This window comes from Pleurodeles waltl, chromosome 9 (genome assembly GCF_031143425.1).
Source record: "Pleurodeles waltl isolate 20211129_DDA chromosome 9, aPleWal1.hap1.20221129, whole genome shotgun sequence".
Lineage (NCBI taxonomy): Eukaryota > Metazoa > Chordata > Amphibia > Caudata > Salamandridae > Pleurodeles > Pleurodeles waltl.
The window spans coordinates 70,945,109-70,972,751 of NC_090448.1; the positions used below are offsets into that span (position 1 = coordinate 70,945,109).

Below are 27,643 nucleotides of genomic sequence, written 5' to 3' on the forward strand. Positions count from 1 at the left end.
CACCTGTTTGGAAGTATTTCAGAGAGTCTGCAAAGGTTTATAAACTGTACTTGTAAATAAAAAAAACAATGCCACAGACTATGAATGATGAATGCAGCAGTAAGTGCATCCACACCTCTTGACATGGTGGTTTGCTTCGTATTTTTTACCTGTGGTGGTAGCCGGCAGACAGGCGCATTCAGTGCTTAATTTGTAAACAATTAAGTGCCAGGGCCTAAGGTACTGCACATGGGTCCCCTGCAGCTGGCACAACCCACATGTCACTTGAAACTGAAGGTTTAAATCGTAATTTTATCCGTTTCTTTTAGATATATTAAATAGTTAAACGTTCCACTAATAAACTCACATAGCCACCATGTGGTAGATTCTCATAAGCATATGCTCGGCACCTGCAAACACCAGCACATATTAAGCACTGGGTGCATTGTTATCTATTGGAGCCATTTCTTTTATAGATAGCAACTGCTCTAAGTGCATATGCACTTTCAAAGGCCTTAAACTAGAAAATCACTTCCTGCTATGAAAAATGGTTGTTTCAGCAGCAACTGCAGAGTTTGTTCTAGGTGTACAGCCTCAGTTAAGGTCTTTACAGACACTATCTCCAGGCAGGATCTTTTCACCAACAAATCATTGATTCCAGATTTGGTAGTCTAAATAGGTGCACAGAGAGAAAACACTATACCCAGAATGCATTAGGTTATCATAGGAAAGTCCAGGAATGGAAACACTGTCTGTAATTACCTGGAGTGAAACGGCCACCCTAGTTTGTTCTGGCAGTAACTATTAAGAGAATGCACGTGTCATAAACATAACAAGTTTTATTTTCTTTCCACCAGGACTTTCTAAAACTCTTCCTTTCGTCTGGGGGGAATATAATGGGAGACCCGGAGCAAGTCATGTTTCTGAGGTAGGGGAACCCATGTTGCTGAAAGGTTCTTTGTATGCTTTTGTGAATTTGTTGATTATTTTGAGGCTGCCTTAAGACGCCCGGAGGCCCTTATTCACAGATCTCTTTGCACATATTAGCCAAAGATATTTGTGCAAAAAGTGTCATGTGAGCCCTTCCGGCCTTGTCAATGGTGCAACGGACATCCAACGTCACTTCCTGTGATGTCACATAATGTGCTATTTGGTACTTACTGCAGAGAATTTTCAAATCTTGAGAGCTTTGCTTCAGTCTTTGACGTTGCAACCAGTGTGCTCAGATCCAGGTGTCCTTTTCAGACATTTTCTTTGGGGTGTCTCTGTACATAGTGGGAATACACACTGCGCACCTGGTGTAATAATATGCAACCCCAACTGTGCTGTGATGACACGCCAAGCATAGATGTGCAATGCTAGGAAGTTGTGTTTATCTGAGTAGTGCAATGCAGGACTGTGCTAGTGTTGCTTTGTGGCCTAGAAAACAATGAAACGTTCCTGTGAATGTGCTGCTGTTGGTACACAAACCCCCTGCAAATGCAATCACAAAGAGCAAAGCACAGAAAAGTCGACTTGAAACCCTCACGAATGGTGTGATTCATAATTCCACAGTCCTGTGGACACTTGAAGGGGTCACCCAGTGAATGATGTCACAATCCCGGCTGACATTGTCAAATAACCAACACTGCATCATAGGATTCTCAAATACAGTAATAAACATAGAATAGTCCCTCCTGCGTGCGAGGACCTAGGACACTTTTCCAGATATATGTATACAACACCTCATTCTTAAAAATTATGGTGACACCTCAAAAAGTCCTTTACAGGGTAGCTTTAAATACATTTTTCTGAAGGGAACTACAGTGTTGTAAACAGCATAGAAGCCACATTGCAACTTGTAGTGTAGAACTGTGCTATAAAGTAAAGGATTACTGTTATTGCGCTGGAGAAAAATTAAGGGAGAGATGCCTGTCCTGTCAAAAGTGCATCAGCGACACTCAGCATACACTGTGACTTTAAGAGAGCCAGCTCTTTCCTTTACCCAGCAAGCACTGTACTGGCAGTTAGCCTCACCGCCCAGTTCTTTTCTCCGGTTCGTGCTAACTGGATCTCAAGACATTTTTTCTGATGCTTTGTCTTCAGGAAAATTATTTCATCAATCACTCGACATTTTAGGAGAGTACTAGATATTGCCTGTGTTTTTCTTTAATCTTCAGGGAATTTTCTTCTCTCCGATATGTCCTCTCTTTTTGTGAAGTGCGCCATATGTAGAAGAAAGAAGCCTATGTGTGGTCTGCCTTCCAGCCTCTCACCTCATTATCATTGACAAAGAGCGCTCTGAAGGATAGAAATAAATATGCCTAAGAAGCAGGATGGAAAACCTCAGAGTAGAGGAGGAAAGGAAAAACAAAGGAAACAAGACAGGGCCTCTTCAACTGAAAAGAACACCCTCAGGGGTAAATCCAGGGTGAGGACGCATCAGAAGCCTTACCACCATCACTCCAGATCTGTACATTTAGCGGACAGAGGTCAATGTCTGCACCATCAGCACCATTCTGTTCAATAGAATCAATAGTTCCAATCGTATTAATAACAACAGCTCGGGTACTGGTCACCCCTTCCATGGTACCGATCCCATCAACATCGAAGCCAGTACTAGTGACAAGGACGATAACTACAATGGACAAATCACAACTCCATCATAGTGTACTCTGACGATGATGACTCCTCTTCGTCGATACTCAACTGAAACACACTCCACTGAGTCATCATTAAGAAGATCTACATCAACGCAGTCAGTGTTGAGGCACTCTTTAGGTTCAGTACATATGCTCTTTTCAACACACTCTGCTGTAGGCATTCATATGAACCTCTATTACTACCAAGACAAAGGTATGTCATACCTGCAGAGGACCCAATACAGGTGTCTTTACAGCCACCAACTCTACCAACTCTTCTAGACACCCCATTACCAAACTGTGGGGGTCATTCTGACCCTGGCGGTCTATGACCGCCAGGGTCGCGGATGACTGAAGCACCGCCAACAGGCTGGCGGTGCTTCAAAGCCCATTCCGACCGCGGCGGTAAAGCCGCAGTCGGAAAACCGGGTCCGGCGGTTTCCCGCCGGATTTCCCCCGGATGGGCTAATCCTCCATGGCGGCGCTGCAAGCAGCACCGCCATGGGGATTCTGACCCCCTTCCCGCCACCCTGTTTCTAGCGGTTTTTACCGCCAGGAACAGGATGGTGGGAACGGGTGTCCTGGGGCCCCCTAACAGGGCCCCAGCCTGCTTTTCACTGTCTGCCTAGCAGACAGTAAAAAGCGCGACGGGTGCTACTGCACCCGTCGCACACCTGCAACACCGCCGGCTCCATTCGGAGCCGGCTTCAGTGTTGCAGGCCCCTTTCCCGCTGGGCCGGCGTGCGCTAACTTGGCTAGCGCCCGCCGGCCCAGCGGGAAAGTTGAAATGGCCCCAGCGGTCTTTTGACCGCGGAGCGGCCATATGGCGGTTAACGCATGGCGGGCGGCGGTTAGAATGAGGGCCTGTGTCTTCACGCCTCCGGCACCATTTATGACACACACCCATATTACATTGGAAGCTCCAAGAGTACCAGCATCGTCAAAGCCAATAATGCCCTCACCCATCACATATTCCGTCCGGTCAGACGTAAACAGAGGAGAACATCTGCCACCTCTCTAAGCACATCAGAAGTTCATTCTATGGACACTTCATATACACCAAAATCACCTCCAACCTCTCCAGTAAGATCGTCCCAGTGGATGACATCCTAACATTCCAAGCTATACTTTCTAGAGGTGTAGTGATCCTCAATATATAGACAGAGGTCCTTCACACTTCTAATAATTGAGACATTACAACCACGAGGTGCACCAAAAACAATTCTACCAGTGGTTCCAGACTTCACAGAGCTCGCAGAAGAAAACAGTTTAACACCAGCCACCTTAAAATCTGTCACCCTATAGTGCGCAAGAAGCATTTATCAGCATCAGAGACATCGGTGCCACCAGGAAGAAAAAGAGAAAAAGATGGTGGTGTGGGTAGGAAAGTGTGTGGATTGGTGGCCATAGCCTTCAAATTGGTTAGTGATTGTGCTCTCCTAGACACTATGACAGAGCAGTGTGGGAATCTGTGCTCACTTTCGCAGATGACCTACCAAGAAGCAGAAGACAAGACTTCCTTGACTTTTTAAATGAGAGACAGATTGTCTCCAGTTAAGTCATAAGTGAAGCCATGGACTTAGCAGCGACAGCATTCTGTCATTGAATTGTGTTACCTCAAGCATTATTGCTTTTCTGACATCTCTGAAGCTAGATGTACTGTTGAAAATAACAAACCTGCATTTTTCAGGTCCTGTTCTCTTCGGCTTTCATGCTGACAAAAAGATGGAAAGAATGAAGAAGGAGTCTGAAATCCTTAAAGTTGTGGGACCAGAGTAAAAGAAGTGATTCTACTGCACTACGTTCAGATGCAGAGATACTAGACCACATCAGAGGCAGAGGGTTCAATCCCCTCTTACTACCCCGAGTCTCTTGGACAGCAAAAGCCACAAAACCATTCCTAATATCCTTAAAGACCAACATGTGCAGACAACAGGAGTTGCAAAAGTCTTATAGGGATTCCACTCCAGGGAAATCACTCTCCCACATCAATAACTAACAATCAACTGAACACTACGGGGGTGATTCTTACCTTGGCGGGCGGCGGAGGCCGCCCGCCAAAGTACCCCCGGCAGAGCACCGCACCGCGGTCGTCAGACCGCTGCGGTGATTCTGGGTTTTCCACTGGGCTGGCGGGCGACCGCCAAAAGGCCGCCCGCCAGCCCAGTGGAAAACAACCTTCCCACGAGGACACCGGCTCTGAATGGAGCCGGCGGAGTGGGAAGGTGCGACGGGTGCAGTTGCACCCGTCGCGAATTTCACTGTCTGCAATGCAGACAGTGAAATTCAAAGTGGGGCCCTCTTATGGGGGCCCCTGCAGTGCCCATGCCGTTGGCATGGGCACTGCAGGGGCCCCCAGGGGCCCCACGACACCCCATACCGCCATCCAGTTCCTGGCGGCAGAGCCGCCAGGAACAGGATGGCGGTATGGGGTGTCAGAATCCCCATGGCGGCGCAGCGAGCTGCGCCGCCATGGAGGATTCTTTTGGGCAGCGGAAAACCGGCGGGAGACCGCCGGTTTTCCACTTCTGACCGCGGCCAAACCGCTGCGGTCAGAATGCCCTGCGGGGCACCGCCAGCCTGTTGGCGGTGCTCCCGCCAACCCTGGCCCCGGCGGTCCATGACCGCCGGGGTCAGAATGACCCCCTACATCTTCTCTGTCCGCCACTCTGGTGGGAGGGGATGTATCAAAACACATGGAAGAGTGGAAATGAATTCCAATTGACAAATGGGTCTTACAAATCATCCAATGAGGCAACAACATCTAATTCAAGTCTCCACCGCCACAATCCCACCAAAACAAAAAGATACAATATCAGTTAATCCATTTTAGATCACAAAAAACATCTCTTCTCCAAAAACAAGCAATAAAATCAGTCCCTTTCTCACAGAGAGAGACATATAGTTATTCAAGACATTTTTTGGTTCCGAAAAAAAACATTCAGGCTCATAATAGACTTGAGAAAGCAAACAAATACTTTGATAAAGGAGAAATTCAGGATGCTGATACTACATCAAATTTATCCCAAACTCATAAAAAGAGACTGTATACGCCTTGTGGATATCCAAGAAATTTCCCTGCTACTTTGTTGGCAAAACTCACTACTGATTCAAAGTACTATATGGCCTCAAATCAGCACCAGGAACTTCTTCAAGTGCATGGCAGTAGCTGCAGCGTTCCTCTGCAGAGCAAAATGTGTGTCTATCCATACTAAGGCGATTGGTTGATAAAAGCTTACACTGCAGGTAAAGTGCAAAAAGATTTTGACTTCACTGTTGCTTTTTTATGAAAACTAGATCTGTGTGCGGATCTAGAAAAATCAACCACCTCTCCAGTTCAAACCCAGGACTACCTAGGTTCAACCCTTAACACCACCACACAAAAACTGTCTTCTTCGGAGGACAGAGTGTGTGTCATTCCTCAGAAATGTCACCAATTAATGCATAACACAAACCCATCAGTCAGGCAAATCTCGTCTCTCCTAGAATCCATAGCCTCTTGCATCTTTCTAGTTCCCAATTCTCATCTCTACATGAAACTATTACAACAATGCCTGGAAGACAAACGCACAAACCACCACAGCAATTGGGAATACAAAACAAACGTAACTCTGCAAGCTCAACAGTTCTTTAATTGGTGGCTCTTCAAGATCTTCCTACTCCGACCATTCATAACTGACGGTTAAGATGGAAGTTTTATCAGATTTCCATCTTAATCAGACTATTTCTCTGTCAGGATATGTCTCTAACAGAGAGATCTTCACATTTCTTAAATCTAAAAAGAGTCCTAAAGTTTTACCTAGAAAAGACTAAGGCCCATATTTATACTTTTTGAGGCAAAACTGCGCTAACGCAGTTTTGCGTCAAAAAAATTAGCGCCGGCTAACACCATTCTGAAGCGCCATGCGGGCGCCGTATTTATTGAATGACGTTAGCCGGCGTTAGCCGCCGGCGCCGTCTGGTGTGCGTTAAAAAAAACGACGTACCCCAGGCAGTGCCGGCGTAGGGGAAAATGGAGCTTGGGCGTCAAGAAATGGGGCAAGTCAGGTTGAGGCAATTTTTTCGCCTCAACCCGATTTGCGCCATTTTTTTTCACTCCCAACACCCATAGAAATGACTCCTGTCTTAGCAAAGACAGGAGTCATGCCCCCTTGCCCAATTGCCATGCCCAGGGGACTTCTGTCCCCTGGGCATGGTCATTGGGCACAGTGGCATGTAGGGGGGCACAAATCAGGCCCCCCTATGCCACAAAAAAAAACAAAAAAAACACTTACCTGAACTTACCTTAATGTCCCTGGGATGGGTCCCTCCAGCCTTGGGTGTCCTCCTGGGGTGGGCAAGGGTGACAGGGGGTGTCCCTGGGGGCATGGGAGGGCACCTCTGGGCTCCTTCAAAGCCCACAGGTCCCTTAACGCCTGCCTTTTGCAGGCGCTAAAAAACGGCGCAAAAGAGGCCGTACGTCATTTTTTTTGACCCGCCCACTCCCGGGCGTGAATTTTGCCCGGGAGTATAAATCCGACGCACATGCCTCGGAGTCGATTTTTTAGACGTGAACGCCTACCTTGCATCTCATTAACGCAAAGTAGGTGTCCACACTAAAAAATGACGCAAACTCCATGGACTTTGGCGCTAGACGCGTCTAACGCCAAAGTATAAATATGGAGTTAGTTTTGCGTCGAAATTGCGTAAAAAAAAAACGACGCAATTCAGGCGCAAACGGAGTATAAATATGCCCCTAAAACTATAAGGAAAAGTAATCAGCTCTTTGTAAACTATGGCCCAATATGAACTAGTTTGGCCTCTTCCAAACAGACTATTGCCCGATGGATTGTGTCCGCATTACATACTGTTACCAATAAGTAACCACGATTCTACCGGGTTGACCCAAGAATCAGTCAATTGAGTGTCCCCCTCTGACAAATATGCAAATCGGTACCCTGGAACTTTACACATACATTCATTAGTTGTTACCGTCTTAAGGAGGTTTCTAGACCTGGCATATTGGTGGGTCAAGTGCATTGCATAATTTGTTTAACTAGAAGACCCAGAAACTCATTTCAGTTCTACAACATGCCTCAATTGTCAACCATATTTTCTTACATTGACAGCTTCACGGTGGGGACACGCTTGCTGCTCTATTCTCCGTTTATTACTGTCAGTGAGAATGCTATGATGCAGAAGAAAAGTTACTTGTAATCTTGCTTCTGCATCATAGGTATTCTCACTGAAGTCATAAACAACCCATCCCCCTCACAGGTTGTCAATGCAGCTCACACAAAATATGGCAAACTGCCCTCACAGTCATGTTGTGGAAGCTTAATGCAAGCTGCTGGCTCTCTTGAAGTTAGTTGCTGAGTGCTGCTGATGCACTTTTGACCTGACGGGCACCCTTCTCTTTATTTTTCTCCATCACAGTAACAGCAAAACTCTCACTATATAGCAACTTTCTACACTAAGGGCCAGATGTAGCAATTTCCGATTTTGCGAATCGGAAATTGAGAGTCGGTGCGACTCGCAATTTCCGATTCGCAAAATAAGATGCAGTACGGTGTCTCAGACACCGACTGCGAGTCGCTATGGGGTTGCAAAGACCCACCTCATTAATATTAATGAGGTGGGTTGCATTTTGCGACCCCATAGCGAGTCCCTGCACTCACAGGGATGGTGGCCTGCTGGAGACAGCAGACCACCATGTCTGTGACTGCTTTTTAAAATTTATTTTGCAGCCAGTTTTCCTTAAAGGAAAACGAGTTGCAAAATTAAAAAAATAATGAAACCTTTTGGTTTCGTTTTTTCAGAGTAGGCAGTGGTCCATTGAACCACTGCCTGCTCTGAAAAACTCTTATTGGCAACATTCACAAAGGTGAAGGGGTCTCATGGGGACCCCTTCCCTTTTGCGAATGGGTTACCACCAGTGTGACACTGGTGGTAACTGCGGATTGCTTTGCGACCGCATTTGCGTTCACAAAGCAATTTAGCATAGCGATGCGAGTCACAAATAGAAAGGGAACACCCCTTCCTATTTGAGAGTCGCATTCACAATTTGCGAGTCGGTACCGACTCGCAAATTGTGAATGTGCATCGCAAAAGGCATTTTGCATGGCGCAAACTGCGATTTTCGCAGTTTGCACCATGCAAAATGCTTTCTACATCTGGCCCTAAATGCGCAATGTGGCTTTTATGCTATTTACAACACTGTAGTTTTCTACAAAAAAAAATGCAGTTAAAATTGACCTGTGAAGGACTTTCGGGGGTGCCCTCCCCATAATGTTCAACAATGAGGTATCTACCTCCAACATCTGAAGATTAAAAAAATACATATATATATATATTTACATATATATATATATGTATATATACGTAAAATAGCGTCCCAGGGTTCTTGCACGCAAATGGGACTATCCTACGTTTATGGCTTCAGTGAGAATTTCTGGGATGCAGAACCAGATTTACAAGTAAATAACATTTTCTTCAAGAATGTCTATTTTTGGTGAGTGCTGCGGATGCAGGACTAGCAAATAGAACTAACTTTTTCTCTAGATTGCCTAATCCGTTTAAGCTGTATTTGCTAGATCCACCTTACTGCCCATGCTTCTGTCACTGGTTCTGAACCAAAATTAAAAATATACTATATTTGCATTCGGAAGCAAGCTCAATCTTTCGTTTGATAAAGGCGCATTCTGTTGCATTGTCTTGCGAGTCTATGCCATAAGTACTCCCTTAAAATGTACAGCTACTTTGAAAAACGCGGGATTCCTGGCAAGTACCTGCAGGACACCTGTATTATCAAGCAAGTGCTACCCTCAAGTGGAAGCCACATGTACAAAGCCATTTGTGCATATAAGTTCCACTTGCACACCCAAATGGCTTGCAAGAAGTTCACAAAAGGTAGATTTGCACTCATAAATTGATTAACTGATGCATAATATTTTGCCAGAATGTTGTAATAGTAAGCATTGTACATCTGTGGGGTGGGGATGTCCTGGAACGTTTTGAAACACCCACAAAATAGAAAGGTAATGTATATTCACCAACTCCTCCATGAACTATTCAAAAAGTCAGAGTTATACGCCTATAGATGGTTAGAGTAAATCCTTTTCCATGGTAGGAATGTGGGACTGGAGATGGTGGTGTAGAGTGCGGGGTTTCTCCAAGGGGGACACAGGAAATTGTAATTGAACCAATGGTAAGTCCATTTTCCATACACAACTGTACACTATGTACACAAACCAAATAAACTGCAGCACAAAGTAAGACATTCCTAAAACCTTTCAAGCAGCATTACTGGACACCCGTGAATTCCTGAAATTCGTACAAATGCACCCATCCGAAGTAGTAAAGCACCGATGCGAAGCAGTAAGCGTTTAGGTGCAGTTTTACAAAAAGTTTTGAAACTCAGGCCCACGGAGTTTAACCCAGAGTGTGCATGAGCAAGGAGTCTATGCTTGATTTTTACTGTGTGCGGGGGGAGAACAGTGAGGGGCCTAGTAGATGTTCACCTCTAGGACCTGTACGCAGTGATTTCTCATTATTTCCACCTTGTCTTCTGCTCTGATTAGGGCCCTACGGTTCTTGAGGGGCTGGCCAGTACACCTTCTGGAAGATCACCCTGGGAAGTGCCTCGTCCGCCACTTCAGGTAGGTGGTGTAGCTCTAGAGAAGAATGAACACTCTCAGTCAGAAGTGCTAAGGGACTTGCCTCGGGGTCTTTAAAGATGACGGCCCCTGTAAGCCCGAGCTTCTTCAAAAAGCTTGGGTCTCAACAGTTTACCAACAATTCACCTCCATTAAAATGTGTGAAACTGCACCAAATCTATCTGCAACTGACAACATTGGGAATGAAATACACCTAGAGAAATGGACGACCTGATCTCAAATCTCTCTGCAGAAGATAATGTTGATAATGAAAGAATCCAGGTTTGTCTGTTGCATGCAATGCCTTCCCAAGTGCATTTTTGAATTTATACATTGTGTACATGTCCAGTTCCAACTAACTGAACATTCCCCAGATTGCCTACATAAGTGATTGATTGGGAGGTAAATTGTGTGCTGTCTGCCCCATGAATCCACTAATACCTAAAGAACCCTTGAGCAGTATCTATACTGCTTTCCATTTGTAAACCATGGACAAAAGAAAGTGAGTTTAATAATGTTATTGGCCATTACCCTTAACCAATGAACATTCTACAATACATTTTGGTCATGTCTTTGGTGACCCCTTATCACCTTCTCACTGGAAATAGAAGTTGCTGTGGGTAGATTCCTGTGCCTGTGAATAAGCTTTAAAGACCGGCCATGTATAAACGAGTCATAGTACATGGGACCCTGCTGTTCCTATATAATAGCATGTCTTTAACTCCCTTTTCATAGTCGACTTTTAGCTCTAATCACCTGTAATTATGAAATTACGTAACTGTAATATGTTATCACTGGAGAGATCTGTCCTCATAATGCATCCAGCCAGAACCAGCAGCTAAGGTTTAAGGCAGGTCATGGAGCATATTTACAGCTGTTGATTAAACAATGAACAAAACAAATGAAAACTAGCTTTTCATTCTTAGGATCTTGTTTCGCAAACAAATAGTGACGGGCAGAAAGGAGATATTTATGGAAACATGTTTAATTTTTGCAGACTTAAAGTTATTACAGGAAAAATAGACTCCATCAACCTTTTTCTACACATTGCACTTTTTGGTGCATTTAATTTCACACTAAATTTTAGTTTTATTCTTCATGTTAGCAACCATCTTACCTGTTTCATGTGAAAGGGCAAAACATCAAGGATTTAAGTGGTTTGCAAAAGGTGATGGTGTGACCATGCATTATAAATAATAAAATACCCTCTGCCTCAAATTTCAAAGATATTGCAATACACCTCAGAGTTCCATGAGCTTTATAGTCACAGAACTCCCCAGTATCATGCAATGTTCTTATCATATATGAGCAGGACGCACGTAATCCGATATATACAGCATCCCCTTTTGAATGCAATGATGTATATCTGTCTATTCCACTATGTACAGTAATTTGTGTAGGAACACATTTTTATCCCATTTCAATGAAATCTGTGCATTAAAAAAAGATGTTGTGTCTCTACATGCAACAGTTTTCTACTCACTCCCATACAAAATGCTGCACTAGAGCTGTTGGTCATTGTATGTCAGAATATAATTTACAGAAATGTAATCTGATATAAAAAGGTGTCATAAATATCATTTATAAAATTGAATGTAAATTTATTTTCATTAATTTGATGGGGCAATTTCTTATCAAACAATAAAATCAACACAATATGATGATGATCTAATACTGAGGCACACAACCCCAGAGACGGGGGAGGGGTCACTGTGTTCGAAAGCTCCACTCATCTGTTAGAGCCTTTAACCATTAGGGTGTCATTTAGCTCCAGCTCTGACCATGAGTTTTGCAGAGTAGATCTTGTGTGATGAGAAGCAATCATCTCCTTCATCAGAGACTGATGTACTTTTGTCCTGTGGGCACACCCTTGGCTTCTTCTTCGTAAGTGCCAACATCAAGGGGCAGATTTATGAAAAGTGGCTCTGCACCCAGTGCAGTGCCATTTTTCTTGCGCCTTTCAGCGCCCTCCTAATGCCACCATGTTTAAAATACGGCCCACCACGGCGGTAGTCAGGGGGACTAGCATCATCATTTTAGATGCTAGTCTGGTGTATTGCAGGATTAGCGTAAAAAATGATGAAGCTAATAAAAAATGATGAAGCTAATCCTGCAAAGCACCCAGAGGCCCACTGAACACAATGGGAGCCTCTTTTTAACACCTGCTCCTAGCAGGCATTAAAAAATGGCGATGAAAATGATGCAAAGAAATCTTGTAGATTTCTTTGTGCCATTTTTTCGGCCTCCCTAGCGCTGGAACACCCCTCTTGCATACATTTTGCCTGGCGCAGGCATAATGTGGCGCAAGGGGCTACAAAGTGGTGCGATGCAAGCAAAAAATTACGCTAATGTGGTGTTATAATGGTGCTAGGCCCACATAAATTTGGGCCAAAGTGCTTACATTGGTAGGAAGCTCCAGCATTCCATTGAAAAAATCGTTACTTTCAGTCCCTGTAAGCATTTGTTAGCAAGAAACACATGGTTAGATATCCCAGAATGCACCATAACTCAAGTTTCTTACAAATAAGTGTATTCAAAGAGCAGTCATTGTATGTACTCTATTCTCTGTAGGTATTCCGGTCACTGGGTGTCATTGGCTTCCTTCTCTGCAGACATAATTTGGCTTCTTCATCCTCAAAAGCAATACAGATTCCCTAAGTGTAGTGAGCACTGCCAAATGTTACTGATCTCCGTTTATTAAGGGTCATTGGAACTAAGCACCTTTGGTGGACCACATTATGCAGCAGGGTTGACTTAATTACGTGCCAATAAACGTGAAATTAATGTTGTAAGACACAGTACAGCGTGTGGCAGCATTATTTCACGAGTTTGTCATTTTAACACATTAACCTAGTTAGTACAAGTTAAATACCTGAATAGACAAATCAGCATCCTAAGACGATCAGTTAACCTTTGTAAAGGGCCTGCCCCTGCACAGCACTATGTGTGCTGCGCTCTCTCTAGAAACATTTGATTCATTTGAGGTAGAAAACAACTTTTTATTTAAACCAGGAGATTATGCAGCAGTAGGATTATTTTGTAAAGATGGTAAATCCATATTTATGCAGATAATAGCAGCAGACCATATTACATCATTCCAGTGGCCCTGTTGACATCTCTTATATGTGATAACATGGAAGTGGCAAACAAAAATGATATTGTTTCCTAGAGGGAATTATTTGAAATCCCTTTAAGTAGAAACAACCATTGCTTAGTCATTGCTGTCCTTTCTGAATTATTTTTTCTTGGTTAGAATAAAAATCATTAGTTATAATAGAGTGAATCTTCTTCCACAAAGAACTTTCTCCATCAAAAATGCATATATAAAATGTTTATTATACAAGAAAACCTGAACCTGTGGAGGCTGACTAAAAAAGTTATCCAATAATTACAACAGTTTTTCCTTCCATTAAGTGAAGAGTTCAAAACGTTTGTTTAAAAAAATAGTCTTGTTTGTTGTTGACGTGTTTCAGCCCTTTGCCAACAACTTCTGGGTCTCCTCAGGACAAATAATATAAAGGCATGCAGTTTAAAACATTCATGTACATTTTTTAAAAATCTTTTAAGGGAAATACTCAATATACATGTAGCCATAATGCTTCCCATTAAATGGAGCATTAGTTATTCACAAATACATACTGTAACCATCAATCATAGTGGACTTATATCCAAAAAAGAGAGTCTACCATAAATGTACTCACAGACATACAGTACAATCACTCTTGTCGTCACATATAAATCCTCAATCAAGTGAGAAAAAGGCAGCCAACATTTTTCAGTGTATATTTTCTCAGTTTTACAAATTCACTCATATTTGCAAAGTGATATAAAATTTTTACTATGCAGTACACAACGCCCCCATATTTAATTAAGTGATTTCATCACAGGGAAAAATATTTTCTCATGGGAGAGATAAAACTGAAAAAAAGAAATGCAAAATACACCTCATCCCTAAATTGCGTGTCTTAAATTAAGTGCTAAAGGACACATTAATGGATTTCTTTGAAATCTATGTAAGACGGATTTATACAATGCCATTTGTAAATAAGATCAGCCCTGTTGAGATTTCTGGCTCTCTTATGAATTGGTCTCGTTTTGAACAACTAACTCCAGCTCTGACATTTGGAAATATTCCTGGAGAAAAACAAGGGTGAAATGCCATTTGTTACTTTAAAACATTTGAACGGTTGTTCATCACTAGAAAATCAGTTTCATGTATGGTGCAGATTTCATTTAGTTTTCCTCTCTTTCCTTGTTTGTAGAAGAGGAGCTATCATTTTAAAGAACAGCAATGCCACAGATTGGATTTACATTGTGAAGTCGGTAAGTATATATATTTGTTCCAAATGACAAATTTGTATACAGGAATTGAATAGGTGGCTTGCTATGTTTTAAGGATAGTGTGCTAAAAAAAGTCTTGTTTTTTAGAAATGTTTGGATGTCAATGGAATGAAGGATTGTTAGAAATGGGGTCTTTGGTTGACAGTCAGATTACCCCCTGTTCAAGCAAGGACCCTCACTCTAGTCAGGATAAAAGAGAATCACCCTCAGCCAATCCCTGCTTAACCCCTTGGTAGCTTGGCAGAGCAGTATGCTTAACTTCAGAGTGCTAGGTGTATAGTATTTGTACCAACACACACAGTAACTTAATGAAAACACTACAAAATGACACAACACCAGATTAGAAAAATAGGAAATATTTATCTAAACAAAACAAGACCAAAAAGACAAAAATCCGACATACACAAGTCAAGTTATGAATTTTTAATGATTAAACTCAAAAATAGCGCTGAGAAACACAAAATGCTTTGATGAGGTGTTAACACGGCGTCGCAATGGAGTCGTTCCCAACAAGCCGACACCAGTGGCGCTGGACACGGAGTCGCGTAAACCCCTAAGTACAGTACCTTTGGTGAAGAGTAAAAACGAGTCGATGCGCGAAGTCGGGGATCGCGGCTTCGGTGTGAAACGTTGAATCTGTGCACTTCGAGCGGCGTCGGTCATGACGTGATGGGGCGACTTCCATGGAGTCGCGAACTTCAGCGGGGCTGCGGCAGCGTCGGGCCTGCAAGGTCGTCGCGTTCCAGCGAAGATCACGGAGTCGGTTGCAGGTGGCATCACCGGATTCGGCAGCGGCGTCGGTCCGAAGTCGATTTTCTTGGATTTCCACCAGCTTTTCTTCCAAGGGCCCAGGAACTGGATAGGGCACCACTTGTCAGAGCAGGAGTCTCTCCAGAGACTCCAGGTGCTGGCAGAGAAAAGTCTTTGCTGTCCCTGAGACTTCAAACATCAGGAGGCAAGCTCTAAATCAAGCCCTTAGAGATTTCTTCACAAGATGGAAGGCACACAAAGTCCAGTCTTTGCCCTCTTACTCTGGCAGAAGCAGCAACTGCAGGATAGCTCCACAAAGCACAGACACAGGCAGGGCAGCACTTCTCTTCAGCTCTTCAGCTCTTCTCCAGGCAGATGTTGATGTCCAGAAGTGATCTAAAGTCTGTGGTTTTGGGTGCCCTTCTTATACCCAATTTCTCCTTTGAAGTAGACCTACTTCAAAGTAAAGTCTCTTTGGAATCTGAAATCCTGCCTTGCCCAGGTCAGGCCCCAGACACTCACCAGGGGGTTGGAGACTGCATTGTGTGAGGGCAGGCACAGCCCTTTCAGGTGTGAGTGACCACTCCTCCCCTCCCTCCAAGCACAGATGGCTCATCAGGATATGCAGACTACACCCCAGCTCCATTTGTGTCACTGTCTAGAGAGAGGTGCAAACCCCCCAACTGTCAAACTGACCCAGACAGGGAATCCACAAACAGGCAGAGTCACAGAAATGGTATAAGCAAGAAAATGCTCACTTTCTAAAAGTGGCATTTTCAAACACACAATCTTAAAATCAACTTTACTAAAAGATGTATTTTTAAATTGTGAGCTCAGAGACCCCAAACTCCACATGTCCATCTGCTCCCAAAGGGAATCTACACTTTAATCAGATTTAAAGGTAGCCCCCATGTTAACCTATGAGAGGGACAGGCCTTGCACCAGTGAAAAACGGATTTAACAATATTTCACTGTCAGGACATATAAAACACATTACTGTATGTCCTACCTTAACCATACACTGCACCCTGCCCTTCAGGCTACCTAGGGCCTACCTTAGGGGTGCCTTACATGTAAGATAAGGGAAGGTTTAGGCCTGGCAAGTGGGTACACCTGCCAAGTCAAATTTACAGTTAAAACTGCACACACAGACACTGCAGTGGCAGGTCTGAGACATGATTACAGAGCTACCTATGTGGATGGCACAACCAGTGCTGTAGGCCCACTAGTAGCATTTGATTTACAGGCCCTGGCACCTTCATTGCACTTTACTAGGGACTTACTAATAAATAAAATATGGCAATCATGGATAAACCAATCAACAATACAATTTACACAGAGAGCATATGCACTTTAGCACTGGTTAGCAGTGGTAAAGTGCTCAGAGTTCAAAAACCAACAGCAACACATCAGCAAAAAAATAGGAAGCAGGAGGCAAAAAGATTGGGGATGACCCTGCATAAACAAAAAAGTCCAACAGGGTTGAAGGAGAACATGTCAAACAGAGGGAAGAGCGGTTGGAGGTAGAGAGGGAAAGGCAGTTGGCGAGACAAGAAGAGCGCAGTAAGGGAGGGAAGATGTCAGCGACACAGAAAGAGTGCAATAAGGGAGGGGAAGATGTCAGCGATACAGAAAGAGTGGAGTAAGGGAGGAGAAGATGTCAGCGATACAGAAAGAGTGGAGTAACGGAGGGTGAGATGTCAGCGATACAGAAAGAGTGGAGTAAGGGAGGGGGAGATGTCAGTGATACAGAAAGCGGAGTAAGGGATGGAAGATGTCAGCGATACAGAAAGAGTGGAATAAGGGATGGAAGATGTCAGCGATACAGAAAGAGCGGAATAAGGGATGGAAGATGTCAGCGATACAGAAAGAGTGGAGTAAGGGAGGGGAAGATGTCAGCGATATAGAAAGAGCGGAGTAAGGGATGGAAGATGTCAGCGATACAGAAAGAGTGGAATAAGGGATGGAAGACGCCAGCGATACAGAAAGAGCGGAATAAGGGAGAGGAAGATGTCAGCGATACAGAAAGAGCAGAGTAAGGGATGGAAGATATCAGCGATACAGAAAGAGCGGAATAAGGGATGGAAGACGCCAGCGATACAGAAAGAGCGGAATAAGGGAGAGGAAGATGTCAGCGATACAGAAAGAGCAGAGTAAGGGATGGAAGATATCAGCGATACAGAAAGAGCGGAGTAAGGGATGGAAGACGCCAGCTATACAGAAAGAGCGGAATAAGGGATGGAAGATGCAAGTAGTAAGGGGAGTAGGAGGTGATGGGGGGAATGAGCGTATTCTACCCAGTTTGAAACTGTGCCCCTTGTAAGGAGTGCCAGTGAGGAGAGTTAATATGGGGGCAATGACAGGCATTGGGAGTGCATGGGATGGGTGGTTGGCGAGGAAAGGACGTGCTCAGATAGGAATAGATAGAGGGGCAGCCAACAGTAGAGGGTGGGCGGAGATGGGCAACGCATGCATGAACAATGATTAGGGGGTGGTTTGGAAGTGAGGTTTGGGGAAAAGTGGGTGAGTGTGGTGGTGTGAGGGCTGAAAGCCTCAATGATGAGTTCAAGCAAATGTATTGTGAGTGACTGGTGAAGAATGTGTGTGGGGGGGTTATGATAAGGAGTCTGAGCCACTAAGGTGAGAAGTAACAAGAGAAGCGTTGAGTGAGGGGCAAATAGAGGGACTAGGTGAGGGGTTGGGACAAGGCTAGTGAGTCACTAACAGAAAAAATAGGTGAGGGATACTGAGCAGGGTGAGGAGAGGGAGGTGGGAGAGGGGTGAGGTGATGGGTGGTGAAAGCGTTAGGAGAGTGTCTGATAAAGGTGTAATGAAAAGGTCTGTGAATGAGTGAGGAGAGGCTGTGGAGCGGCTGGTGGTGAGAGGGCGGCAAACAGATGAACAGAGAAGGAGCAAGGGAGGGTGAGGCAGGAGGGACGAGGGAAGGAAGTGGGTGAGACAACTGAAGACTGGCGAGGTGACTGATGTGGCCCATGTGCCGCACACGCTAAAGGGAGTGACGGCATTGCAGTCTGCCCAATTAGAAGGCCGTAATGGAGGATTGATAATGATGCTAACGAATGGTAAACAGCGAGTGGGATAGAAGAACCTTTTTGGAGGTTTTTTTTAATTAGACACAAAAGATCATTGATAATAGCGACAGCACATGCGTGCTGGCTGCAGGCTTGACCTAAAAACAGATGACCAGGCATTCTCTGAATCTGTGACTGATGTACGATTATCCATGGTGGCGCCTTCAACACCCTTACTCCTTTTTGTGATCCAAGAATTGTATCAGCTTCAGCAAGATTTTAAGTTTTGCTCATTTTCTGCAATTTCACTGGGATACTGTGATGCTCCGTCTTGGTGGGAGGGTCATCAGATGGAAGTGATGTCACTTCCTGTGATGTTTTCACTATGGTTAATAGGTGAGAAATATCAGTTTTCAGTTATTTAAAATAACATCTGTAAAAGCTTCAACCTCAACACCACTTTTTAAAGACATTTTTCAAAAGGTACATGTTCTAAAATCTAAATCAGTGCTTCACGAAACTTATGGAACCACAATATAGTTTTTAGGACGACAGACTTTCGCCACCCACCTAGCTTTAATAGACATGAGGCAGGCAATTTTTTAAAGCAGCACAAGCATTGTGTGCAGTTCACTGTAATTTACAGACAGCTCTTTTTCCATTGAAATGGCCACTAAATTTGCGTAGACATATAATTATACTGATAAAAATTGCATTGCACAGAAATGATAACATGTGGAAATCGGCTTTCAGTGAGTATGTATCATTTGTGCATCACCAAGTACAGTGTCTTGATTTGTTCTGATCCTATTATAATTTTTGCTTTCACACTTCCGAATTACAAAAAATTTGCTTAATTTTTGCTTTACTAACTGCTGATGTGTAGAATTTATTTACAGGTATGTGCATTTTCTTGTGTGTTAGAAAAAATGGCATCCTACAGCCTTTCCTTTCACACTTGCTGTACCCCAGCAAGATTGTCACATAATTCACTTTACTTTTCTTTCTCTGACAGCACAACACTCTACTCCACGGCACCCCACTCTACACTACTCTGCACCACTCTAGTCTATGTTAATCTCTGTCACGGTATGCCACTCCACTCTGCACCACTCTTTGGGCCAGATGTATCAAACAAGGAAAACGGGCTGCGTTAAAAGAGAAAGATTGCTTTATTGAAAAGCAATCACAGACATGGTGGTCTGCTGAGCCCAGCAGGCCACCATCCCTGTGATTGTAGCCATTCACAATGGGTTGCAAATTGCGACCTACCTCATGAATATTAATAAGGTAGGTCAATTTGCAAGCCCTTGCGAATCGCAGTATGAAACGTCTGGAGTTTCATACATTCCAATAGCGATTACTTAATTGTGATTCGCTAAAAATCGCAATTAGGTAATCGCTATTGTAAAAAATGACACATATGGCCCTATGTCACTCTAGTCTACATCACTCCACTCTAATCACACCTCTCTTTATGAATCTACTCTACACCACTCTACTCTACTTCACTCTACACCACTGCAAGCCGTTCCATTCCACTCCACACAATGCCACTCTACAGCACTCTCTGCCACGCCACACAAAATAACTCTACTCTACACCCTTCTACTTTACGCCACTCCAGTCTATGCCATGCTGCTGTACAGCTTTTGCCAATAGCTCCCACATAGGTGAGACCTACTGGCTTTGCCAATTCTTGTTCTTTAACTAGTAGCGCTCCATAAGAGTGCATATGTGTGTCTGAAGGCTTTCTCCCCTCCTGCCCCTAGGCCCACCTCTCCCATCATTGCTTGGTTCGCATCTCGTGGCTCAACATCCCGTGAATCTGGGCAAGTCACTTATCTCCCCTTGTGACTTTTGTAATGTAACTGGCTTCCAGAGCATGCTCTGCCAAGGACAAGCCTGTTGAGATGAGAGGGCATCGAGCTCCCTGGCTGTAAACATCTTAAAATGTATGGCCCATGCAACCAAGCTGTAAAACTGAAACTATGCAACTGCTGCTCAGTGGAATTGAGAAGGGTATGGCAGTTTACAGGACACATCTCTACAATTCCTTGCTGATTCAGATCAAAAGGCGCACAGACCCGACCTCCAGCCCTGACTGTATCTTCGCAGTGGCATTAATGGAGCATAATATACCTTAGGCGCTATCTGTTTATTATTACCTATTCAAAATAGGCTTTGGCAAAAAGAAGTTCTACATGAAAATCATGTCCCGATTTCCAGAGAAAACAAGATGGCTCTTTTTATCACAAACTGTTCTGGCTCACTTGACAAGTCTGAATGAAAATATCCTTTGATCCCTTTTTAAAAAAAAATTGAAATTACGAGAACACTCTGCAAGTTTGCACTAATCGACCAGTGGAAGACATCTGCACCCATTCACTGGTGCAAAAATACACATTTTTGCTCCAGTCAGTCTGTACAAATGTGTGTGCAAATTTCGTGTGCAGTGCAAATTTATCCAGCCAGTGCAATTACATGTTCAATACTAGCGTGACAATGCAACTGTACTCGTTTTGTCAACCCATACCATACTATACAGTGATTATCCATACCATATCATATGATAAAATAACAGGCATACAATACAATACTATACAATGAAGTACCACGTCATACCATACGATACAATGATACACCATACTATTACAGGCCAAACCATCCCATACTATACAATGACACACCATACCATACCATTAGAGGGCAAACCATTCCGTACTATATAATGACATTCCATACCATACAATAGCACGCCATACTATACAGTGACAGGCCATACCATCACATACCATCTCATACAATGACAGGCCATGCCATACCATACTATAAAATGAAATACCATATCATTCCATATTACACAATGGCACACCATACCATGACAGGCCAACCATCCCATACTACACAAAAACATACCATATCATAACAGGCTATACAATGACACACAATACCATACTATTCAAAGACAGGCCATACCATACTATACAATAAAAGTCCATACCATACCATACCATACCATACCATACAATGACATACCATATCATTACCCTACTATACAATGATACATCATGCCATACCATACCATGACAGGGCAAACCATTCCGTACTATACAATGACATACCAAACAAATCAATATCAGGCCATACCATACTATACAATGACATGCCATGCCATAACATACCATACAATGATAGGCTATAGCATACCATACTACACAATGGGAAGCCATACTAAACTATATTAGACTATACAATTACAGGCCATACCATGCTATACAACAGGCCATAGCCTACCATACCATACTATACAATGATACTCCATATCATACCATGGCATACTATACAACATAACAAAAACAAAAAAAATCGATCTCATTATAGGCAAGACCTATTAGCTTTGCCAATGCTTATTTATGAGGTTTTTCATGAAACAAAACAAAAAGTGCAAGCAATGTAACAAATCAGTGCAGAGTGGTCATTCTAGTACATAATCACAAAACTGCACAAACTGAATGCATCATAGAGGTACCTCGTTGCACAAGGGGTGGCTCATTTAAGCTTTTATATGTCAGCAACAGTCAGGAAACTCAGGTGAGACAGTTACTGAAGTTTGGAGTGTGCTTATATGTGCAATACGCAAGGTCCCATTGAAAAAAGGGGGTTGAGGGGAATTGTGCATAACAATCTTACCCAGCATCAACCAGGGCCTATGTGAACAGTTTTGGATAGATGATAGGCCTTGAGGGGCCCCCATATGACACTTGGCCTGGAAGATAAAGGCATGAGCTGTGCATATAGTTCCAATTGTTCACTACAGTATAGAAGTGATTGAAATCTCAATGCTGAGGTAATCCTCACCTTCCTCTAGCCAATGGCTAGCTAAAGGGGCAAATGTACGTAGCTTTTTGTTGGTTGCAAATGGGCCGATTTGCAGAATCAGCCCGTTTGTGACCAACAAAAAGCATTTCCCTATGAACAAATCCCTATTTTGCAAGTTGGTATGCAGTTACTGACTCGCAAAGCAGGCTTTGCGACTCGCTATTAGGAAGGGGCATCCTGAGGGCATCCCTTCAAAATTACGACTCGCAGGGGGATGTATGATTGTTTTGTGATCATGAATGTGGTCGCTAAACAATCGCAGTTAAGACCAATTTCAAATTGGTGTTCACCCATTCGCAAATGGGGAGGTGTTCCCATGGGTCTCCTTCACCTTTGTGAATGGTAGTGAAATTTTTTTTTTTCCGAGCAGGCAGTGGTCCTTGTGAAAAAATGAAAAGAAAACCTTTAATTTGTCTTTTTGAAATGCATCCCGGGCTGCATGTAAATAAAAAAACTGCTTTATTGAAGCAGTCTCAGACACAGTGGTCTGCTGAGCCCAGCAGACCACCATACCTGTGAGTGCGGGCATTCCCAATGGGGCTGAAAATTGCGACCTACCTCATGAATATTGATGAGGCAGGCCATTTGCGACCACCATTGGGAATCCCAAACAGTGTACTTAATACTGTTGTACATTATGTTTTGCGACTCACAATTTGCGATTCCCAAACAGATCGCAAATTGCGAGTCGCAAAACAAAAAGTCATACATCTGGCCCAAAGTCTCTTGGCCAGAAGTTGCCCCAGCGCATGAGTTTCATATGAGGTATGTGAATTTCTCCCACCCAGCCCAACAGTGTGATCTTGGGGTATGACACTATTTCAGTGCTGATCATTGTCGACAGTGTTGTAGTCAGAAGATGGTTTCACATTACTAACCGCAATCTGCTAAATTATTCACGATTGTGCCTTATATGTTAATACTCACTGTTTATTGTGCTCAAGCTCAATGGTACAGGATAAAGAATAGATTCTTAAGTTTAGTGAGTAGACAAAGATTTAAAAAGATTGGAGATTTGATGAAGCATAAGTAGGCAATAAAAAGGACACATCTATTTTTTACCACGCACTTATTTCTGAAAGAAAATTGTGGCTGGGAATACCAAACATTTATGGGACAGACTATTGTTACAACAATATTGGGGGAGAAAATATCACACAGAGGGATCACAGAGTGACGTAAGGGTGCACTATTCTTAGCTCCACATCTGTGGAGTTAGGGTATAGAAAACGTATAGAAACTTACCTTTTGAGAGTTGATTGTTCAATATTGTTTTAACAGTATTCTGTCCTTCTGATATTCCTAGCCTACACTCTGAATGAACAATTGGCTAAGCCTTTTTGTGCACAATAACCATACGTGAAGTTTCCCTCCCCTTGTAAGCCCAGTGTAGTCGACATTGAAGTTTAACCTGCTGTGATAAGTGACCGCCACCACTTAAAAGAGTATACAAATATTTTTTTTAAAAGATAGACTCTCTAGATCAGGTGTCTCCAACCAGTCGATCATGAGCTACCAGTAGCTCCCACACCCCTTCAGAGTAGCTCACAGCCTGGAGTTCATTTTTAAATAAGCACAGGGTCACATTTTTCCCTTAAAAGTTAAGGGAAGGCTGTTTTTATTTTACAATTTTATCACCTAACTGCAGATAGCAGGGCCAGATAATCAGCAGTCCTGGAGTCAGATTTATGACCCAGGGCACAGAGGTTAAGAATTGAAACACTAGGGTATTTAACTCTTGAATAAAAGTCCTTGTAAACTCAGTATTGGAAGTGAGAACAAAATGATGTTTCTCAATGCCTTTAAACAGAGAAAATGAAAATGAAAAGTTACCTTATAATTCAGTTAACTTTTCAAATTTTCTCAAATTATTTTTCAAAGTGTTGCATTTACAAACAGCAGGCCTCTTGTTCCCAGTGACCAGTAGAACACTGTGCAATATTTATCACTGAAAATACAAACATTTTTTAAATGGGAGAAATGTAAAGTGTAAACAAATGTTCCACATTATGAACTTTTTTGCACTTTAAATCTCTCCCATTTAAAAACATGGCTTTATGTTTGTGCTATACCTGTAACAGTGCCACATATGGTGGAAGGTATGCCCTGTGCCACAAGTACCTTGACACCGGCACACGTGTTCATACATTCCCAAAAACCATGCTCACTGACACACATGGCAGCCCAGCCATAGTGCACCACTCAAAGTATTTTGTTCAAACCATAGTATCTGGCTCTATGAACATTAGGCTCAAAGTCAAGGAAGTTTGGTGTGGGGGTGTTTGTTAATAATGCGCAAGCTGTTTAGCCTTCAGTGGCTCAAGATGATTTTCACTGATCCTAAGTAACTCTCGCTACAGAAAAGGTTGGAGACCCCTTCTCTAGATCCTTGCAGACAAAGGGCAGTGTGGTCCTTAAGTGCACTAAACAATATTCTAGCGGTTGAATGATCGCAAATAAGGGCACAATAATTTGGCATGAATTGCTGCATCTTCTCTAGAGTGTGAAAGACTTTACAGATTCAGAAGCATCTCTAAGACTTTTCTTTTTGACAAAGCATTCACTCACTAAAATGTTGTGCATATGGGCTAGAGGAAAGGTCTTAGGTGGCCTAAAATTATTGTCCCTCAACCTTAAGCTCAACTGGTGCAAGTGAATGAAATGTATTTATATATCGCTAACAACTACGCAAGGGGCATCCCAGTGCTTAAAAGTGTTGACTTCACCTTAAGAATGAACAGTCCCACATTTTTCCTAAATATGTGTGATAATAGAAATGGAGATATTAATCAGAGCTTCAGTGTCAGGACATCTTGAGATAATGAAGATCATCATTTAGAATGCTCATGATACACTTTTCGGGTGGAATGCGATGGGTTTTCCAAGTCGTCATAAATCAAGGATGGCAGGGTCTCTACTTTGGGGGGATTCACCTCTACGGTCAATGTGATTAAACAGGGCTTCCTTCAGATGACCTTGGGCAACTTCTAGATGAATGTTATGGTGAATACCACCTTCTACACTAGGATAGGTGTGTGATCTTATGATCTGTAGGCTCTTTTTAGAGGTTGGCACTGAATGGGGTAGAAGCAAATGGAAGACACCTAGGCCCTCATTCCAACATTGATGGGCGGCGGAGGCCGCCCGTCAATGTTGCGCGTCAGGAATACCGCTCCGCGGTCCAGAGACCGCGGAGGGTATTCCAAGTTTTCCCCTGGGCTGGCGGGCGGCCGCCGAAAGGCCGCCCGCCAGCCCAGGGGAAAACGACCTTCCCACCATGAAGCCGGCTCGTAATCGAGCCGGCGGAGTGGGAAGGTGCGACAGGTGCTACTGCACCCGTCGCGTATTTCACTGTCTGCTATGCAGACAGTGAAATACAAGCGGGGCCCTCTTACGGGGGCCCCTGCAGTGCCCATGCCATTGGCATGGGCACTGCAGGGGCCCCAAGGGGCCCCGCGACTCCCCCTCCCGCCATCCGGTTCCCGGCGGGAGAACCGCCAGGAACTGGATGGCGGGAGGGGGAGTCGGAATCCCCAAGCCGGCGCAGCAAGCTGCGCCGGCTTGGAGGATTCCTTGGGGGCAGCGGGAAACCGGCGGGAGACCGCCGGTTTCCCTTCTCTGACCGTGGCTAAGCCGCTGCGGTCAGAATGCCCCGCGGGGCACCGCCGGCCTGTCGGCGGTGCCACCGCGTCCCGCGGCCCTGGCGGAAGTAATCCGCCAGGGTCGTAATGACCACCTTAATGTTCACACATAAAGACATGCCCTGCATATGTTCTCTTCTGTGACACGGGGGCTCGGGCAGAACTTCCTGCTGTTCACTTCCGGGACTATCATCTTATGCTAGGGTGCCTCAAGAGAGAGCATTATCAACACAGACTATGTTATAAGGGCAGGTTGCAATTTAAATGTGGGAAAGGAAGGCATACGCTGAAAGCATCCTCTCTGAGGTTGTGGAAAATGTTTATAATTGGCAGGGTCAACCAATAGAAACTAAAGTAAATGTATTTCTTAAAGGGAAGCTGCTCGTTGTTCAAGGTCTTCAAAGAGGCACCTTCCACAAACACTCTGCTACCACCGAGAAGAGCAAAGCAAAAAAGCAGTGAGTACTTTATCCTACCCTGTGTTTGCACCAGGAAAATTGTGTCACAAGATGTGTGTTTGTACGTTATGGTTATTTGAAAAGCTATTCATGTAAAGGAAACACTCCCACAAGCTTCTTATGGTGACAAAGTGACACCCAATTATGGGGTTTATCTCCATGCGATATAGATACAGCATCCTGTGTACGTAATTCTATTGGATAACAGGTTTAATTGGCCAAGTTACAAAATATCTTTACTGATGCTCTTACTTTTGAGAGGTAGAGGTCCATGAACACAAAGGAGCTGATTTAAGAGCCCATAGCGCCTCATTAGCATCATTCTTTTCACGCTAATGTAGCCCGAGGGCAAAATCGCTGCGCAAAATATACAAAGTGGCACAATGCCTGCACTGCGCCACTTTGTAACCCTTTGGGCTACATTATCCCTGCGCCAGGCATAATATATGCAAAGGGGGCGTCCCCCCATTGGGGGGGGGTAAAAAAAATGGCGCAAAAAAATCTAGGAGATTTATTTGCATCATTTTTTTCGGCACTTTTAACACCTGCTTAGAGCAGGCGTTAAAAGGAGGCACACCGTTATTTATAATGGGCCTCAATGGGCTTTGTAGGATTAGCATCAACATTTTTTACGCTAATCCTGCAAAGCTCTGAACTAGCTCAAAAACTAGATTATACTGTCATCCATCGACCCAGTCTAATTTTTTAATTCAAATTCCTTTGAGTAGCTTCTTGGTTTAGCAAATAGGATGAAAAACAACCTGGATCCTGGTTGTGCGAGTGCATGGACATGTTCTTCAGACTCCAACTGGTACGATGGAGGCTTTGGCGGCTGCTCAGTGCCAGGGAACGAGGCTTGAAAAGGAGCTTAGCTTGGTGCTTCCTGGCAGTAGGCCAAGTGGCAGAGCTACAACTTTAGGGATCTCACAACTTGTAGGGGGGTGAGCACTAGGGCAAAGGCAGGTGGTGCTCCAAAGGATAGAGCTGGGACATTCAGAGGTCTGACAAATCTTTCAAACCTGGTGTGTGCCTAAATTGCAGAGCATATATATATGCATTGCAATTCACAACTGGCAGTGTGAATAGTAAAGAAAATATTTCAAATCCTTGCGATTCCGAAAAGGGATGGCAAGGGCAGATGGAAATCATTCACAAAGTGTAAGCTGATAAAGGGGTGATGCATACATCTCTTGGTGCTCCTTGCATAGTGTGCTATGATTTGTGGCATTGTGACACCTGTCCCTTTCAAGGACAGAGATTACAATTATGGTGCATTTCTTTCCTTGGCATATTTTATTGAAACAT

At 43.7% G+C, this 27,643-nt stretch overlaps 1 protein-coding gene across 1 annotated transcript in view; it reads left to right on the plus strand.

Annotated features, from left to right (window-relative positions):
- The first annotated feature begins 14,500 nt into the window (after positions 1-14,500).
- The window catches only part of LOC138258581 (uncharacterized), a 65,453-nt gene continuing 52,310 nt past the window's right edge, over positions 14,501-27,643 (plus strand). Inside the window, exons 1-2 of the mRNA XM_069205942.1 lie at positions 14,501-14,557; positions 26,254-26,338. The gene's annotated coding sequence lies outside the window, so the exon portion shown is untranslated. The remainder of the gene's footprint in view (positions 14,558-26,253; positions 26,339-27,643) is intronic.